General features: G+C 38.6%; 1 long non-coding RNA gene across 1 annotated transcript in view; it reads left to right on the forward strand.

The window, feature by feature from the left end:
• The first annotated feature begins 207 nt into the window (after positions 1–207).
• Positions 208–13,557, forward strand: part of LOC119854253 — a 66,643-nt gene continuing 53,293 nt past the window's right edge. The window contains exon 1 of the long non-coding RNA XR_005292390.1: positions 208–360. This is a non-coding gene — a long non-coding RNA (uncharacterized LOC119854253). The remainder of the gene's footprint in view (positions 361–13,557) is intronic.

Consider the following 13,557-nt stretch of genomic DNA (forward strand, 5'->3'; position numbering starts at 1 on the left):
CTGCTCTTGTGTGTACTCTTACCTATACTATAAAGATTTCACAGTGGAGAACAGCTTTCATGATCTGTGACACTTTTCATGGCCCTGAATTTGGTAGGGCCCTAATAATACTTATTACCATATTAAAAAATGGTAACACCATTGAGATCTCATTAGGTTACCATCTCTTACTGCTAACTTTTTTTTTTTTTGTGCTCTGCAGCATGTTCAAGATCCCAGACAACTTGTCTTATCTCAACTATAAAAGATTAACCAAATCGAGTGCAATTGTTCTGGAACAAGATAACACTCTCAACAGACTCTGGGTCGGCAGAGGCAGTGTCAGGCTCTATTCTGAAAATGCAACTCAGCACTTAGCCGGTAAGGTGCCAGGTAGCTGTTGCTTTGAGCAGACACTGACTGGCACTTGTGTTCTCTTATAGCTGGTGTGGGCAGTGCCCAACTGAGTTGGGGGGTAAGCTATACTAATTCAGTTACACACCCTACATCAGCTGAATCAGTGCCTTTTGCTGTTTGTTCCACATAACACAAATGATTGTATTATTAGAAGGAAAACGTATAGCTACTTCTGGATTCTAACTTTACATGCAGCATACTCCAATTATTTATTTTGTGGTTTCAGTCTACATATGGGGACTGAAACCACACAAAGGTCTTCGAGCTGTGAATAGAAGCAGAATGTCATGTCATGGTTCTGATCAAAATCCTACTGAGCTCAGTAGGAATGTTTCCATGGACTCCACTAGGAGTTGGATGGCATCCATAATTAGCAAATGATAATGCAAACTACAATATGTATAGAAAGGAGAAACTACATGCCTAAGCTTGCACTAGTTTTCATGTTTAGTGCCTTTTGTACCAGGATCTCTAACTGCTCCTCAGAGGTAGGGAAATTAACCTCTCTGAGAGTCAATTATTATCAAATGATTTTTCCCAAGGTCACAAAGCTTAGTTTAGGGGAGGTGGTACTGGTGAATTTCTTTGTCATCACTTCATTGAAATCAATCACTGAGCAGACATTGCTGTATATTTTGACAGATTGCTGCACAGTTTGAGTTCTAAATGAGGCATATTAGATGTTAAAATGTGTCCCTTAGAATTATGGCTTTCTGATATTTTTATTAGTAATTGAATACTATTGTGCAAATATGTTTTTTCCTTTCTGTTGAACTGTTCAGATACTTATTGAGGTTTTGGCCCCAGGATTAGTCAATGGCTGCATACCTGCCTATTATGATGCACTCAGATGGCTTTTCTTCATGGGAATTCCTGGAGACTTGCTTTCTGAAATCCATGCTCCACCAGGTTAATCTATGGGACTCTTCCTTTTGCTCTTTTTATTCTGAGGTAGCACTGATAGCTTTTTGGAATGGATTTTTATCTTTATCTTGAAGGTTTATCATGCAAATAAAGATATTGGTCTCAGTGATTTCTGCTTCTTCAGTCATGTCTTTGAGCCACAAAGTTTAGATAAATAATCATTCTTTACATTTGCAGTTATGGAATTTTTCCTCCTATGTGTCTAAATCCCTTTACAAAATGAGATTTAGATTCATAAATCAGTGGGCATAGCAATGCTGAGTGCAGCAATACCTAGATGCATTTTTAAAAAATCAAGACTTTTTTTTAGGCCTTACTGAACTAGTGAATGACACTACACCTTCACTGGCAGTTTGTCTGTAGGTATCCATATTTGGATGCAATTTCTATTTTAATTTATGACACTTTATTTATGTAGTGCATTGTATTCAAGGATTTCTAAATAACACCGCTCAAAAGGACCATTTCAGGGAGCTCCTTAGTGCTATTTGTACAAGGAAATTCATAGTTTAGATTGGGCTGCCTTATCATTTTTTCACTTCTCTAGACATGGTCGTGAAGCTTCTTTTGATGTAATCCTGGAGCCCAGTCCTGTAAACCTTTGATTTGTGAGAATCCTCACTCTCAAATAATCCCATTGGTTTCAACAGGGCTATTCATGTGAATAAGGGCTATTTTCAGGAGTAAGGATTTTCAAAATCGCCACCCTATTCCTGAGTTTCCATGAGTTCAACATGGACAGCATCACTTTTCCCACTTGCGTTTTGCCTGCATGTGATGTTCCTTCTGTGTTTTGTTGTTTATATATATATATGAATAACATCTGAAGTGCAAAAAGAAAAGGAGTACTTGTGGCACCTTAGAGACTAACAAATTTATTTGAGCATAAGCTTTCATGAGCTGCAGCTCACTTCCTCGGTGGAAAAAACCAAATGCATCCAATGAAGTGAGCTGCAGCTCACAAAAGCTTATGCCCAAAACTTGTACTCCTTTTCTTTTTGCAAATACAGACTAACACAGCTGCTACTCTGAAACCTGTCATATTTGAAGTGCAGTTACTTTTCTCCAGGAAGACCAGGGCCTCAATTAAATGACCTGAAATCATATATGCAAGGAGAAAATATTCTTTGGAAATACATACAAGGCTCACAATCACAGTAGGGCCAAATATTGAATAATGTGCTTGACCATCTCTCAGATTTTATTTGTCACAATTTTCTTTATGAAAGAAAGCAGTAAGGATCATAACACTTTATGGCATGCCACAGGCAAATCTAGTGAGTAAAAAGGCATTCCATGGACAGCAATTATGTAATTTAATGGAAAAGGCTGAGACATGCCTTTCACTCGAGTGATCTCTGATCACACTTGCCTCAGTAGAATTTATAATAGGAGGAGAGCCTGAGACATAAGCTCTTGTATCAGAGGCCTGGTATGAGGCCTGAGGCCTGGGCTAAAATAGTCAAAACTTTGATGTAAAGCAAAGTTATGTCTCAGGCTCTCTTCCTACTAAACAAATCATGAGTTAATCTGTTGAAGTTTTTTCCATTTTAAAAGCAGCGTAACGAAGATCAGAATCTGGCCCTTACAGGCTTAAGTGATAACTGTCAAGTAATTTAGGAGACTTTCAATAAACTAAACTAGCACAGCAGCAGTTGTGGTAGTTTTCTAATTATGCATTGTTTAGGGAATTAAGCATTGACTCTATACCTAAAACTGTGTGTGTGTGCATTCTCTAATTATAGGAGCTGATTATACCTGAACAAAAACATATTCCAGGGTAAAAGGATTATGAATATCCAGATTCCTGTAAATGCAAGTTCTTCTTTATAGCTATTGAAGTTGCATTCCTTGTATGGATACTTTTAATGAACAAAGGCTATATGAATGCTACCAGAAGCTAAATCCTAAACCCAGTAGAAATAGGTTACAGGACACAGAAACATGCTCCCATAGTTTTCATGCTTTTAAAAAGTTGAATTGTAATCTGCACTCTGAAATGTCAGATAAGAAATATCTATTGGCATGAGTGCACGCAGAAACATATTGTATGTGGAAAATAACTTGGCATCAGCTTTACAGATTCCAACGGCCTGGGCTGAATGACTTGAGTACCATATTCTTATTACTCCTTCAGAACAGTACAGTGGAATAAAATTGATTTTCTAAGTTTTGAAAGCATGTTGAATTTTTTTTAGCATGACAAGGAAAATGCATGCATGCTAATTAAGTGAAGGTATCTCTCACTTGTCATGTCACCACCACTTGCTATGCCTATGTGGCATTTCACCTGGGCTATAAAATATTAGGGTTGGAAAGAGACCCCAGGAGGCCATCTAGTCCCAATCCCCTGCTCAAGCAAAAACCAACACCAACTAATCATCCCAGCCAGGGCTTGTCAAGCCAAGCCTTAAAAACCTCTAAGGATGGAGATCTACCACCTCCCTAGGTAACCATTCCAGTGCTCCGCTACCCTCCTAGTGAAATAGTGTTTCCTAATATCCAACCTAGACCTCCCCCCCCACCAACTTGAGACTATTGCTTCTTGTTCTGGCATCTGCCACCACTGAGAACAGTTTAGCTCCATCCTCTTTGGAATCCCCATTCAGGTAGTTGAAGGCTGCTATCAAGGCCCCCTCACTCCTCTTCTCAGACTAAATAAGCCCAGTTCCCTCAGCCTCTCCTCATAAGTCATGTGCCAGAGTCCCCCTAATAATTTTTGTTGTCCTCCACTGGACTCTCTCTAGTTTGTCCTCATCCATTCTGTAGTGGTGGGGAGGGGGGGCACCAAAACTGGACACAGTACTCAAGGTGTGGCCTCACTAGTGCAGAGTAGAGTGGAATAATTACTTCCCTTAATCTGCTGGCAATGCTCCTCCTAATACAGCCCAATATGCCTTTGGCTTTCTTGGCAACAAGGGCACACTGCTGATTCGTATCCAGCTTCTTGTCCACTGTAATCCCCAGAACCCTTTCTGCAGAGAATGCAATCTAGCAATGACATTGCACAGTGGCAGCCCATAGGTTGTAAGGAAGTATGTGACATGCCTTTCACTCTGGACATACGTTCAACCTGACAGTGGGATAGCAGTATATGCATTAGAATTTAGGGAAATGGACAGTGTACATATAAGGGGGAAGGAGTATACAGTAAGGGAATTGCAATCAGTACCAATATTCAGTTGTTCTGGAAATCAGGGGAATGAACAGTGCAGTTAATGAGAGAGGCAAAGGTGAAAAGCTTTAATGTAAGTGTTGTACATTTACAAAACTACAGCAATACCTGCTATATCAAATTTTAATACATAAATATATTTGAATTCAATATACAAATGTACCCATTGCAAGACTCCTATTTTTCCCTCAGGCATTTGAAATTGGGAGTGGAATTGTAGTTTTGAGGGGAAGGGGGTTATTTTAAATTACTGTGTTTAAGATGCATTTTACAGTGTATCAAGGACACCTGGAGCATGTGGAGAAGTGTCCTTTTTAGCATTGTTATACATTTTAAATAAATGAACAAATGTGATTGGGCAATAAACATGTATAAGTACTTACAACCCTTTCCAGTATAAATCTTTTAATGCAGAGTTTTTATGTATGCTTCATAGTGGCCCTGACAAAGGTGGGCATGGTGAGCAGGGGTGCTGGGATTCTGGACATAGCCAGCAGGTGATTTCTGGGATTGTTAGTATAGCAAGTGAATTCTGAACAGCACAACATAAGGATGGATTTTTCCTCCCCCTTTGACCTTGATATAGATAATGATGACCACTTGCCAGCCTTTTGATTTTTTTTCTATTTATATTTTGCTTCAATACTGCAGGTGTAATGCAATCTAAATTTACAACAGGAACAGATTGGTTACAGTATTGTAAAGTCTCCTACCAGCTTACCCAGGCCCAAAAACAAAACAAACAACACCCCAGCTGCCTGTAAATCTTTGAAGAGATTTCAAAGCTTTACACTGACTACTGGGTATACCCAGCAACAAATTGTCTGATACTTTATACCCTAAATATAAAATATTTACTTGCACGTTTTTCTTATCCTTAGAACAGGCTGAGAAATGAGACACAGCAGCAGGATCGTAAGGTTACTCTGCAACTTCTCTGGAAACTAGTTTTTAATTGAGCTTAGCAAATATACTAATTATAAAGGGCTGCAAATTCTTGTTCAGCAGCCTGTATTGAATAATTACCTACATGTTCCGCCTAAAAGAGGATCACTCCTAAATACAATATGTCTTTGAGTAACTGGATTTGTACACTTGAAGCATAATTTTTCCACATTGTGTGGATCATATGAATTAGATTTTAAAGAAGCAATCTTATTATTTATGTAGTGCCATATGTGTGCAAGAGGCTTTATAGATAAGAAGATGGGTGATTTACACGAGTTAGTGCTTGTCACTTTAGACTTCTAGTAGATACCATATAGAGAAAGGAGAGCCCAAGGCCTTGTCTACATTAAAGAAATATGCACTGGGGTATAGCTACCCCAATGTGAATTTCCTTCATGAAAACAGGGGCTGAGGATGGGGGATGCAGGACCTAATTCTCCACATCTTTGCATATTGCTTGGTCACTTATACTTGTGCAAAGTGACCCATTTTTAGGCCTTGATTCGGCATAGTACGTGCATAACTTTTAAATACACAAGTAGTCCCACTGACTACTCATGCTAAAATTACACGTGCTTGGGTATTGTGCTGAGCTGGGGCTCTTGTTAGTAATGGTTTACAGTGAGTTTGCACAGGTGTAAATGATTGCTTTTTTTTTTTTTAAATGTTAAAATTTGCAGCATATTGTGGAAAGCAGAAAAGCTGTTACATTCTAAAATTGTGGATCTGATTTTTTTGGAAGTTTTATTCAGAGTTCTTCATGTTAAGGTCGGAGGATTTTCAGGGAGGGGAGTGGGTTTTGGTGGTGCATGTTTGTTTGTCACATGTTTACAATGTCTCTCCCATATGTTGTCTCTGTAGAAGTCTGAGAACAACAGCCTTTGACTGACTGTGGGCAGATCAAACCTCCCTGCTCTACCCACAGAGATGCCCTTTTGATTAGATTTCACTCATCCTTTGAAGTGGCCCTCTATCACTGCCATAGCAACACATCTCACTCCTCAATACCCAGGACTCTGTGGAGCACCCCGGTTCCTGATATAAAAAAATAGGGTGACATTGACCACAGTTGGTGGAGCCTACTTATGGATCTTTGTTACTTAAATGCGATGGTAATGTAAGGCAAGGGCACAGAAAGTTCATGTATACAGGGGAACCTCCACAGCATTTGTCGATTGTGGATGGAAGGTTTGTCCTAGCTTTCAATAATATGGCACAGGGGGACTCTTGATAGTAGGATAAAGCCATAGGATCCACATTTGGATCATGATGTTGGTGTGAAGGGTATTTATCAGCCATTATTCCAGCCTCTAGACTGGAACAGCAGTCATAGAAGGGCTGTGTTACGTCTCTGAATTCTGCCTGCAGATTGAGGTGTTTGAATTCCATTCCAAATCCACACACTGACTTTTTGTGTGGTGAGTGGTGAATTTAGTGGCTATTCCCTCATATAACTGTATTATTTACATCTCTTAGTAAAACAACAGTGCAACACAGGATAGAGTATCAACTGCTGCAAACACTGAAATAGTGGCTGTTCTTAAACCAAAAATACTGCCATATTAAATCCCAAGTACTATTGCAACAGCCAGAGTTTGCGGGGAGTGTTAATTCTTATTTATTTTACTTAGTGTTATGATTTCTTTTTATATTGTATACAGCAATTCCTCTTTTCTTATGTTTCTTGTGGCAGAATTACTATATTTAGAACAAATAGTCCTATAATTTATGCTTACAGTATATAACAATGTAAAGATAGGTAAATATTCCTTTTAAATTCAAACAGAACTTTAATTGTTCATCTCTATTTCCAAACATGATCAACAAAGTAAATATTTTGCCTTTATTACTTGCATAAAACTCAATGAATAGTACTTAATGATTAGTAATTCTGCCTTAGAACTTCGGCACTCCTATACCAAATATATTCTCTGTTCTACTACTAAATCACAGGTTTACCTTTTTCCTACAAAATCTGTTTCTATACCACAACTATTTGCTTTCTTTTCACAGTACAATATTCAAAGTGCATAGAATGCACCAGGGTTCTAGAGAAAGTCTCTTAAATAAAAACTTTAATAAAATCTTTTCCTCTCCCTTGCTCTTTAAGTTCAGATCTTTCCTTCAGAAAATGTCTTCTGTTGTCCAGAATACGTGTCTCACTCAGGTGCTTGCGTACCTCAGTCTTGGCTGCTATCTGAAAAAATTTACTAGTTCCTCAAGCTCCACCCAGTGGCTATGAGGGGAAAATTGCACATCCCCAAAGGAATAAATCAATTCCTTAACAATTACTGCTAGATTTTTTTTTTTAATTTCATATTCTTTCTTTAAGAAAGAGGCACAAACCATGACCCAGAATCTGAACACTCCAAAATTTTGATGAAGTTGAGGTCTGGATTCAACTCAGCTTTAAAAACAAGTTACAGCAGTAATGGGGGGGAAGTTAATAGGTTAATGATAACATATTAGCCTTTGAATTCACTACCCATTTCTAATTTTATAAATTTATAGGTTATGGTTTATTTTTGAACCTGTAGTTGCCACAATTAAGGATCGTGTCAATGCAGCCTTTTGTGATATTTCTTCATGTTTGAATTTTCAATGTCTAAATACTCATTGATATGCATTTTATTTTCTGATTACCAAGGAGTTTTCATGTTTTTCTGCTTAATTATCCTAGTATTTTTAAAGCATTTATACAAAACTGAGTATAAAGATCATAATAAAACAATGTGTTCTCTAGGTCATATCAAGGTCTACATGTATGCAACATTTCAAGAATATCAAACATAGGTGAATATTAGAACTCACTTGATGTGTAACTAGGATGGAACTATCCGACTGGTTAGGTGCATCTACATTAGCAAAAATTGGGCATGTACTGTTTCCCCCCCATGGTGGTGGTGGTGGTGGTAGTAGTAGTAATAATACGACAACACCCCCATATCTCAATGTCTGTACTTGACCCTTTAAACTTTCTCTCCTGATCAGAGAGATTGCAGATTGCTTATGCCACCCGTTCCTAAACCAAATTTCACGCCTCTTGATAATCTGTACCTTATTCCCTGATAACCAGAAACTTCTATACTTAAACTCTGTATCATTTTCTTTTACTTCAACATCATCTAATAAACCCTTAATGCCCTGAGTCCAGTCTAGACTAGAACTTCCATCATTGCAAACAACACTAGAGTCAAAGCCACAGACAAATTTAGTGGGTTTTTTTGCTAGTGCAGATAAGACCTCGGAGCTTATGTTTTCCATCTCTACTCTTGACAAATATCGAATGTTAAAAATCTTAACCATCGTTACGTGCTTTCTTTCTGCAGAGGTAAAAACATCCTTAACTTGAGCTTGTGTGTATATGCGTTATGATAGTCTTTAATCACATACTATTTTTTTTTTTCCACAGGACCCTGCCTCATTCAATTGGTGGTTGGATGGGCAAGAGAGCAGAGTTAAATTTGCCCAGGCAACCATAAATCAGGCATTACCTAACTTTTGTGTTCTTGAATTTGCAACCTAAATAACATTTTTAATGTAAAAAGAAAAGGAGTACTTGTGGCAACTTAAACTAACAAATTTATTTGTTGGATGCATTCCAATGAAGTGAGCTGTAGCTCACAAAAGCTTATGCTCAAATAAACTTGTTAGTCTCCAAGGTGCCACAAGTACTCCTTTTCTTTTTGCGAATACAGACTAACATGGCTGCTATTCTGAAATCTACCATTTTTTAATTTTTTTTTAATAAAATCCTATGGGGCTGGATGCATTATAAATACATGAGACAGTAGCTGTAGTATAGTAGTTATGTTTTTCTGTGTATAGTTTTAATAATTACAGGTCTTTGTTTATTTTCTGTGTGGAACTGCCACCACTAACATTGTGGTTGCAACCTCTTGCAATGTTTCTCTCCAACATGATTTTTTTAACAATAACATCTTTATTTATTTAGAATATTATATTTCTCTTCTGCTACAGTGGTTACTATAAAAATTGTGAGACTAAGTTTTAGTGGCTAAAATAGAAGAGTGGATCTGGGAATTCTTTTTTGTGGAGACTTTTTACAAGTGTAGCCATAGCTTTACATTTAATTATAGTAATCATCTTATTTGTTAGGCTGAGTATTGTGCAGACTTGAATGTTAATTTTCACACTTTAAAAAAAAAAAGTGAATCTTGCATGTAAAATCGCAAAGGAACAAAAAAACCAAACTATTGTAATATAGGAACATTCTGAAATAAACAAAAACAAAGCAGAAAAAATCAGACCCTCCAGCTATCTTGCACTGCTCCATCATCACAAAGCTGGCCTAAAGCTGCTGGAAGTGGTTCTCTGAAGTTTCCTCCTTCAATGGTGAATACCTGTGTGGCTTAGAGCCAATGAAGTATCTCCTACCCTGCCCCCCACAACTTAAGGAGAGGAGCAGAAGTAGGGAGAGCATAGCCTAAGTATCCCCAGAGTTGCTCTAATTTATGTCGGGGACTTTATCAGCACTCTATAGGCCTCCAAATTATAAAGCCACCTTTGCCTTTTTCTCCCCACTCTGTTTTTGTTTTTAAGGTAAACTGCTCACAGTATGTGAGGCATTGTGGCTTAGTGGAATTCTGGAGATTTGGGTTCTATTCCTGTCTGTCGCTAGCCTGCTCAGTGACCTTGGGCTGGTCACTTTCCCCTTGTGTGCCTCTGTTCTCCCATCTATAACATGGGGATAAAAAAAAAAAAAGAAAAAAAAACAACAAAAAAAAAAAACTATGTGACCTGCTTTGTCCAGCGTTTGAGAACTAATCATAAAAAGTGATATGTAAGAGCTTGGTGGTATTACTATTATGCTAAGCATAACTGGAAGATATGGCCCATTGTTCTTTTCTATTGTCTGTACATGTCAATGTTAGGATTTCTGAATTAGTCACACTGACCTTTGTTTGTGGAACAAAGCAAACACAACTTATTAGTATCAGTACTTCCAAATCTGTAACAATGTCCAATCTTTTGTTTGTGTGTTTTGCAAAATCTGCTTTGCACTTTTTCTCCTACTGATTTATTCTTTGTGCTACAGAAGACAGTGAGACATGAGGCAGCAATTACACTTTATTCTGGACTCCTGAGATATAGGTGTTTGCCAGAAGCAGTGCAGCCAAATATATAATAAACTATGGTATACGTGCTCCCTGTTGCACAGAAAGTATACCAGATATTTAATTTTTGCTATTGTAGTAGTAATGTGTAATCAGTAAAGTTCCAGTGGTAGCACAACAAGGTCACAATACTAGTATGCACAGTTCTAGTTGGGCACCCCTAGCCCCCACAGGTATCTCAGACTGTACCTGATCCTTCAACACCAAAAATCATTCTTTGACTTGTAAAAGGCCACCAACTGATTTTTCTAGGCTGGCTGTCTCTCCACTGCATTGAATGAGTACCTCTTTAAGCAGTGCTGCCAGGAGCATAGTACAGAACATGCAATTACAGTGGGACTGTTATGCATTTCATTCAGAAACTGAACAATAATTTCTAACCATGTTATGTACAAATTAAAGAATATCCCAATAGAAATGTTTGAAGTCTATAGATATTCACAGATAAACCAGCAGAAAGATGTGCAAGAAAACACAAACCTAAGTAAATGGAAGTGTTACTGCATTTAAATGTATGCAAGACCTAAATCTGTTGGCTGAAACTTAGTTACAGCATATGAGCCAGGCCCCTAGCTATTCAGAATGTAAACTCCATATAAATGTCAAAACCTTTTTTGAATCCTGCTAACATCTTGGCTTCAATTATCTTGTTGCAGTGAGTTCCACAGCTTAATTGGACACTGCACAAAAATATCCTTTTAACAGTTATAAATGTGGTGCTGTTTTTATGGCCTTGACTGAGCTTCCCTTTGTGGATGGTCACCAGGATGCAGTATTGGACCCAGCCTTTGGATCCTATGTTTCCAGGCTTACTGGGTCTGAGCATTGGGCAGACACTATCTCTAATTACAGCCTCTTAGGCAAACTCCCAAGATACAGGCCCCCTGTTTGGTACCCTTCATGGGATATGGTATCACACAGTTCAGGGGCATCAGCACTGGTCTTGGGACTTAGCCCAGTCAAAGTCTCTTCAGTAGGTCTAGCACAAACTCTAGACTTCCATTTGTATGGCTTCAGTCAGGGCCAGCACCAACTTTCCAATCAGGTGCTTGGGGCAGCAGTGCGTGTCCCGTGGAAGCAATTCAGAGGCAGCTCCGCTACTCTTCCCGCCGCTACGGCTTTTGGGCGGCAGCTCCGCTGCTCCTCCAGGAGCAGCAGCAATTCGGTGGCAGCTGCGCTGCTGTTGCAGCAGTGGCAATTCGATGGCGACTGCTTGGGGTGGCAAAATTGGTAGAGCTGTCCCTGGCTCCAGTTCATAGTTTAACTCTGTTTCCTCCCTATCGCAAGGTTCCTCTGACTTTGCAAGGGAACTTTTAAACCAGATACACTTTATTCCTAGACAAAGCACAAGAGTTACAGATTTAGGCAAAAATAACACTTGTGCACACACCCCCCCCTTCAATGTCCTCACCACTCAAAAGTCTGTTGGAATTTGGTTAGTATCATTTCAGGATCCCAGGATCCTTCTGCACCACCCTTCTCCTGCTCAGTCTTCCTGTTATCATCCAGTGAATGGATGGTGAGAGAGCCCTTGGCTTGAGAAGATCCAGCTCTTAGAGTTCTGGCTCTCTCTTAGGTGCAAGCAATTCAGCCACTTGTCAGGCAATCAGCTGCTTAGCTCCAGCTCCACAGTCCAGCCTGTTTTAGGGTGGACCCATTTGAATGAGGTATCATCAAGGCTAATGACTTTCCCATTGCTAGCTTGTCTTCTAGGTATAAGGATTTCTTTTAACACCTCCTGGTGCAAACAGTGCAAATGTGAAGGATACAGTACCATTTACAATAAAAATGGCATTCACAAAACAGAACGGAGTTTGTAGATTGATAGTCATATACAGACTAATATAATAATCTGTCATAGCTATATTTCAACTTTATTGAATTTTATTCTTTTATTCTGAGTAAAGTAAATAGAAGTACCTGATCTACCTAACTTATTTATGTCATTATTTTATAAATCTTTATAATTTCATCTCTAAACATTCTTAATTTTTTTTAGTCCTTCAGTTGTGCTTTACAATGCACAGAACTTGGATTTTCAATTGATTGCAAAAATGGATGAATTTAACAGTTATGTAATTTAAAACATTATGGTTCAAACTGCTAAATGATCCTCAAAAGGTTTATATCCCTGTCTGCATAGACAGGGCTTACAATGTTATACTGTATTGCCCCTGTGTGTACATCCAGGGAGCTGTATGAGTCCTAGTTTGATAGAAATTCATCCACTTGTATTTCTGGTTTTGAGGTTCCAAGGCTGTTTTTTGCAAACTTTCCTTCTTGAAGATTTAGTCCCTCTGTTCCTGAGGTAAAGTACAAATTTGAGGAGGCAGCATGTGGTAGATGAGTCATAAGTTGGTGCTGGTTATTTCAGTTTGGGTGGAACACTAAACTGAGTGGTGTGTGTTTGTTAGTGTCTTTTTGTCGTTCTCTGGTTGGCTATTTCCACTCTTGGTCTCCTGTTTGAAGTAAACTCTTGACACAACTGGAGGGATTATTTGTTTGCAATCCTAAAAGATGTTCACTCTCCCCTAAACCTGGTGGACACCTTCCTCCACACAGTGATGCCTGATAAATGGGTTAATGAGGATTAAGCAACAAAAGTTGTCTGGGTTCCAGTAACTTTTCTAAGGTTTTCTTAGTTTTATTGTAATAACAATCTACTCAGAGAACCTCTTATTCTAATATCTTGCGTTCAAGGGCCCCAGTGTTTTACATACACTAGTTAACTCTTCAGTAAACACCCCCCTCTCTCCATGTGAGTTAAGTGGTCTGTTATGATCTGGGTGAAACCTTGTTAGGGGTTGTGTTAAAACCTTCTTGACACTGATGTGAAGGTACCCTTCAATTAACATAATTTGTAAGGCTAATCCTGGACATAAAATAGATTTAAATACCAGAGTATCACCAATTTCTGTTCCCAACTGGAATATCCTCAGGTCCTCAGACTTTGACTAGCCACTTGGGTCAAAAAGG

This window comes from Dermochelys coriacea, chromosome 4 (genome assembly GCF_009764565.3).
Source record: "Dermochelys coriacea isolate rDerCor1 chromosome 4, rDerCor1.pri.v4, whole genome shotgun sequence".
In the NCBI taxonomy this organism is placed as follows: Eukaryota; Metazoa; Chordata; order Testudines; family Dermochelyidae; genus Dermochelys; species Dermochelys coriacea.